At 44.2% G+C, this 6,440-nt stretch overlaps 2 non-coding genes across 2 annotated transcripts; both read left to right on the forward strand.

Annotated features, from left to right (window-relative positions):
- The first annotated feature begins 456 nt into the window (after positions 1-456).
- Positions 457-528, forward strand: trnaq-uug (transfer RNA glutamine (anticodon UUG)). The gene has a single exon. It is a non-coding gene; the product is annotated as a tRNA-Gln (tRNA).
- Positions 529-5,666: 5,138 nt separating this feature from the next.
- trnan-auu (transfer RNA asparagine (anticodon AUU)) lies at positions 5,667-5,740 on the forward strand. Its single transcript has one exon. It is a non-coding gene; the product is annotated as a tRNA-Asn (tRNA).
- Positions 5,741-6,440: the final 700 nt, after the last annotated feature.

Raw genomic sequence — 6,440 nt, forward strand, 5'->3', positions numbered from 1 at the left:
GCCACAGTGAGTTGTTGATGCCAGTTCATTGGATATATTCAAGAGGGAGTTAGATATGGCTCTTACGGTTAAGGGGATCAAGGGGTATGGAGAGAAAGCAGGATAGGGGTACTGAAGGAATGGTCAGCCATGATCTTATAGAATGGCGGGGAAGGCTCGAAGGGCCGAATGGCCTAATCCTGCACCTGTTTTTTTCTATGTTTCTATGTTGCTAACCATCAGTTACCTGTTACAAATCAGCGGAGGAGAAATCAGTTTATTGTCTAAAATACTGCCTTTACCTGCACAATGTGTGCTGAGATTATCTGTGCAATATGCATTCAGCAAGATGAACAAAAATAACGCTTTTTGAAATGCAGGCACTGCCACGATAGATAAAAAAAGGCCGAACCAAAGTGTAATGTTGGAGATGATTTTGCTGTTTTTGAGAAATGTTTCAAAGATTTTGGTGTAGTTGGTTCCATGGTGTAATGGTGAGCACTCTGGACTTTGAATCCAGCAATCTGAGTTCAAATCTCAGTGGAACTTCAATTCTTGTTGTCCCAGTGGCTGAAAATTTGGGACAAACAAATGAAAGAAATCTGGTGTTCGAGGGCAGTTTTGTCACCTTTGTCATTGATGCTTGATCCACAAGTCTAGTTGTCAAATCGTGTGCTCTGTGTGAGCACAGTCCTGCATTGCTGAACTCTTTGCTTCAGCACGCAGTCTGAAGTTTGGATTAAAAAACAGGAAGATTGAAGTTTGGATGGAAAAGAGACTGTTAGGCAATGTGGTGCCTTCAGCCAGTGAGATGAGTAACTGGTCATTGTCTGGATGTTAAATATTTGAGTGCCTTGTTACGTTGGGAAAATGGAAATTCAGGACTAAACAATTTGACAATGTCTGTATGTTCAGTATTTGAGTGTAACCTTGTTACTATTTAATGACATCTGTAGGTTAAACAAGCAATATTAAGTCTGTCTGTTAAACGATTCAGAAAGCAGTGAGTCAGGATTGTCTAAATGCAAAGAATAAGAGTTCAAAGGCTTTTTCAGTATAAAGATGAGACTTTTATGGACTGTAGAGACATAGACAGCAGAGATACTGGACATTCGGAAGGTGTGTGTCTCAAGCAGCCACGGAAATCGAAGCATGCTGCCTTTGTGAAGTGTTCTCAGTAACTTTCATACTTGGTTTGTTTCGTATGTATGTTTAAATAAAAGACCCGATCCTGCCTTTACTACAACTGAGTGTGTGCGGGTAATTCGATATTAAAAGCAACGAAGTGAAAAGAGCAAGACAGCCGTTTACAACATTTTGGTGACCCCGACGTGATTTTCAAAAGTTCGTTAGCATATTCGAAGACCCCGACATGAAGCAGAAAGTTGGCTGAGTTGTTGGAAGAAGTGTTTCCCACACATCAGTTCGAGAGGTGAGCATTCTCTTAGTTGTCGTGATTAAAGGGATCTTCAGTTAGTAATGGGAGGCTCAGGAGATATTCCACTTGAATTCCGGTCATTTCTTAATGAATGGATTGAGTCGAAAGGGAGACCTTATGGGATAAGACAGGAAACAATGACAGGAGGATGGAGAGAGACACGGCAATTCTTAGTGGAGAGTGTCCAGTTAAAAAAGATTAAAGTGTTTGGGTTAAAAGGTGAGAAAAAGAGAAAAGCGTGAGTGTTGCAGTGTCTCATGCTGGGGATTCACACGTTAGGAGACGAGGCTGAGGCTCGAGATAGGGAAGTCTCAGAACTCAGAGAGCAGCTAACAGCAGTGAGTAAAGAAGTAGATAATTGGTGATTTCAGGCACTCGGGGCAGCCAGGACTGTTCTGACACTGGATCAGCATCTTGCTGATGAACAGAAGCGTAATCAAGATCTAGAGAAAGGAATATCTAAGCTGCAGCAGATGGTGGTATTAGGTTGCCCACGGAGAAAGCAATTGATAAAGCCGGGTGGTATTCGGAGGATTCTCCGGGTCTGAGAGTTGAAAAGGGGTTTAAAGGACAGGGAGAATGCCCACCGTTCCCATTCACAGATCCTTTGTCTTCTCTGACTTCGGAGCCTCGAACCCGTGTGGTTCACGTGGCAACGTTAGGATCGGAGGCGGAGCAGTTAGATGCCTCTTCGGTTACTCAGACGCTTAACACCCCACAACATTACACACGACCTTCCGGTAATGTGGAGAGTGGGGGAAGCACGCTCGAGCGGACAAGGCGAGAGCAGGATCATGATTCCTCTACTCCCTGTGGAGCTCGTGGAGGGAACACGACCTTAAGTGGTTTTGGGGATACCTGGTACGAGCGAGGAGGAGTAAAGTTATAAGACATGAGAGCTAGTGAAGTGGGACCTGCACCCCTTCAGGATCTTAATAAATTTGCCCAGTGGTGGTGTAATATTCTGGGAGGTGGCAGTCAGGGAACATATCAGAGAAACCGAGGGTTCACATGGTTCTGTGAGCTTTAGGGAATCACCGGGGAACGGGAGTAGATTTTGAAACAACTTCCAGGTCTCATGCTTGGTAGAATAATAGCTGAAATCTTTGTTACTCACTCAGGGCCACAGTTAATAAAGCGGCTTGCATTATTACCAGGGGAAGGACGCAGGGAAGCTGGGGAACGTATATTCCAGTTGTGTAAAAGTTTGGGAAGTCATTGGATTGATATCAGTCATTACGGGGATGGTACACAGAGAGAGATCATTTTGACTCTCCTACCCCCGTCCGTAGTTCTGGAAGTAGATGCCTGGGGTGGGTACAATCGTTTTGATAAATGGTTGGCAAGGGTAGAAAGCTTGTATCAGGGAGCTGCAGGAATTTCAGTCATGGAAGTGAGACAGGGGTTACAGCGATGGAAGGCAGAATGGCCTGAGTGGATGAATCCCGTGAGGAGTCACATAAAAGGAGCAGGACCAGGTGGTGGCCGTCAGTTGATAGAGGACAGGGATAGACTGGCTAAAGAATTAGAAAAGTGAAAAGAAAAGTTGAAGAATCAGGAAAGAGAAGCTGGAGACACAGACAGGAATGATACCTCGGTTCAGTTGCTGAGGTCGGGGGTAGATTCCGCAGGTGAGGGAGGATCCCGATAGGGATGCCGTGCCTCAACCACACATGTCGTTCCTTTAGGACCCTTACTTCATGATAGGGGTGGCCATACCCTTATCGAGGCTTGTGTGGAAGGGCAGCGGGAAATGGACACTGGGTCTGCCGGACAAATGAAGGTGCTCCTGGAGGAAGGGGATTCCCCTCTTCAGAGACAGTTCCCCAACACCCCAGATACACGAGGAGCAGTTACTGAACAGTCAGAGATGAAAGCAGTGGGAGAAGCTTGTTCAGAAACATTTAAAGTTTCTGCAGGAATGGGCTGTCTCAGACCTGATGAGATGTTCAGTGAAAAGCTCAAATGTGGGAGTTACAAACATGATCTTTAAGGATGTGAAATAGAAGTTGGATCGTTGCAAATGTCGAGAGAGTGAATTACAGCAGTTCCGAAGGGTGAACTGAGAGAAGGACTGGGTCTCTCGACTGACTATTCAGCATTTCCGTCATCCTTTACTGCATGTTGTTACACTTCTCCCACAAAGCAGAGGAAATTGTTAAAACCTGTGCAGAGGGTAACAGACTTAGTCGAAGACACCGATTGTGAGTTTACATTTCTGAATGTAAACAGCATGAATTCAGTTGGAAACATCAAAAATTGAAAATTGACTTTTAAGTAAAAATGGATATGATGATCACAGACCAACGGACTTTAAAATGGCATCCTGAGAATCTGAATCTACAAGAACCCTACTTTGACCCGAAGCGTGCAGCTATTTGGAAGAAGGAAATACGGAAATGGAATACAACATTTCAACAGCTACAGAGTTTGAATCAAGAAATCGTTGTGGACATTAACCATCACACTGCGGAAATCGAGAAGGTTCAAACAATTTTGGACCAGATTGAACATGTAAGCTGGTGGGAGTCATTGTTGGGATGGAGCCCGACGGCAACAGGCGTGATGAACACAATGATACACCCTGTCCTTATGCTGGTGCTGGTTCAGCTGATCGTGCTGGTCATTTTGATTTACTGTGGATGTCGTGATGGAAAACAAGGACTGCAACTGACAATGCTGTTGAACGAGCTCGAGCCACCATGCAAATGTATGTTACCCAGATAAGACCTGCAGAGAGGTGAGGAGAAGAAGTGGGGGAATGTGGGAGCACAGTCCCGCATTGCTGAACTCTTTGCTTCAGCACGCAGTCTGAAGTTTGGATTAAAAAACAGGAAGATTGAAGTTTGGATAGAAAGAGACTGTTGGACAATGTGGTGCCTTCAGCCATTGAAATGAGTAACTGGTCATTGTCTGCATGTTAAATATTTGATTGTACCTTTGTTACTATTGAATGACATCTGTAGGTTAAACAAGCAATATTAAGTCTGTATGTTAAACAATTCACAAAGCAGTTAGCCGTGATTGTCTAAATGTAAAGAAATAAGAGTATAAAGATGCGACTCACACACGCAGACACCAGAGACACTGGACATTCGGAAGGTGTGTGTCAAGCAGCCACGGAAATCGAAGCAAGCTGCCTTTGTGAAGTGTTCTCAGTAACTTTCATACTTGGTTTGTTTAGTATGAATGTTTAAATAAAAGACCCGATCCTGCCTTTACTACAACTGAATGTGTGCGGGTAATTCGAGGTTAAATGCAACGAAGCAAAAAGAGCAAGACAGCCGTTTACAACATTTTGTAACAGGTAACTGATGGTTGAGCACACGATTTGATAACTAGACTTGTAGATTAAGCATCAATGACAACGGCTATAAAACTGCCCACAGCACCAGGTGTCTTTCGTTTGTTTGTCCCAAATTTTCAGCAGCTGGGACAACAAGAAATCAGGTTTCACCGAGATTTGAACTCAGATCCCAGAGTGTTCACCATTACACGAAGGAACCAACCATGGTAAAATATTTGAAACAATTCTCAAAAACAACAAAATCATCTCCAACAGTACACTTTGGCTCGGCCTTTTCTCATCCACACCATCAGTTTCCTCTCTTTGCTCTCTGCTAATTATCGATACAGAGCAATTCACACAGATGCCATCGAGGCTATGGTTTTACAAGTAGCTGTTTCTGTTTCACACTGTTCATCACAGCTTGTACTTCAGTCTTGCCAGGTAAAAAGTGCATTGGCATTGCAATGTATTCATGTAAAATGCTTGGCATGGAAAGAAAATGCAAAGTTTTGTCAAGTTAGCGAGTAGGTGACGAGGTTTGGGGTTGATGTGCGTCGCTTTCAATCTTTGAAATTTCACCAAGCAAAGAAACGGTGAATTGAACTGTCCCTGTGAGCATTGTGTTCGCGTTTAATCACAGCAATATCCGCAGTCAGGAGCTGAAAAGGAATGTATACCTAATACCTGCTTCGGGACAATCAGAATACTTTGTCACAGACAAGGCACCGGAAGGCTGGAAGGTAGATCACACCGGTTGCGGGAGAGCTGGTTGGTGGTGACATGGAAGTGTCTGCAGTGTGCGGGACCAGACTGCTTCCACAAATCCACAATAAATGTCCCACCCTTTACTTGGGAAAAGTACAACTGAGAGTGGACAAGTTCCATCCCGGTCAGAGCAATCTGAAGCTTCAACTGACTGACACCCTGGTTTGGGATGTCTTGCAGTGTGCAATTGCGTCAGTCTCTGTGGCGCAATGAGTTAGTGCGTTTGGCTATTAACCGAAAGGTTGGTGGTTCGAGCCCACCCAGGGACGAAGCATTTAACTGTTTTTCCCCGTGAATTCGGTGCTGCACGATTCCAGGTTGTCATTGTGTGTTTTGGCTGCACGAATATATTCCACAAACATTGCCAGCTGTGCTGTAATCCAGTGAGTTCCCACTCCAATACTTTTATGAGCATTCAGTTTGTATGTATACAGAACTGAACAGAGATATCAGAAAATTTAACAAGGTTGTGGGACATTGTTTTTTGTTAATATTGAACCACTATTATGAATAAATCCATTTCTTCAAATATTTAATTGAACATGTTTTCAAAATGTTTCCGTGCAGTTTTGAACCAGGGACATTTCCCGTGTGAGGTGAATCTAATAAACATTACATTACGGAAACACTACAGCAATGTTCGGAACATAACCAGAGCTTTAACCTACACAGCTGGCCTATACTTCAGGACCTGGTTTTATGAGAATAGAGTGATGGTGCTATATTTAGGAAGGCTGTGAGTGTGGCAGGAATCGATCTAGTGTTTCCCAGACTTTACACATAGGAACAGGAGGTGGCCATTTAGCAGCGAGTGGTTAGGATCTGGAATGCACAGCTTGAAAGGGTGGTGGAGGCAGACTCAATCTTATCTTTCAAACGGGAGCTGGATCAGTGTCTGAAGGAAAAACAATTGCAGGGCGACGGGGAAAGGGCGGGGGTGTGGGACTCGCTTAGAGTCGGCACGGGCTC

The sequence above is a fragment of the Pristiophorus japonicus genome, unplaced genomic scaffold, assembly GCF_044704955.1.
Source record: "Pristiophorus japonicus isolate sPriJap1 unplaced genomic scaffold, sPriJap1.hap1 HAP1_SCAFFOLD_58, whole genome shotgun sequence".
NCBI lineage: Eukaryota > Metazoa > Chordata > Chondrichthyes > Pristiophoridae > Pristiophorus > Pristiophorus japonicus.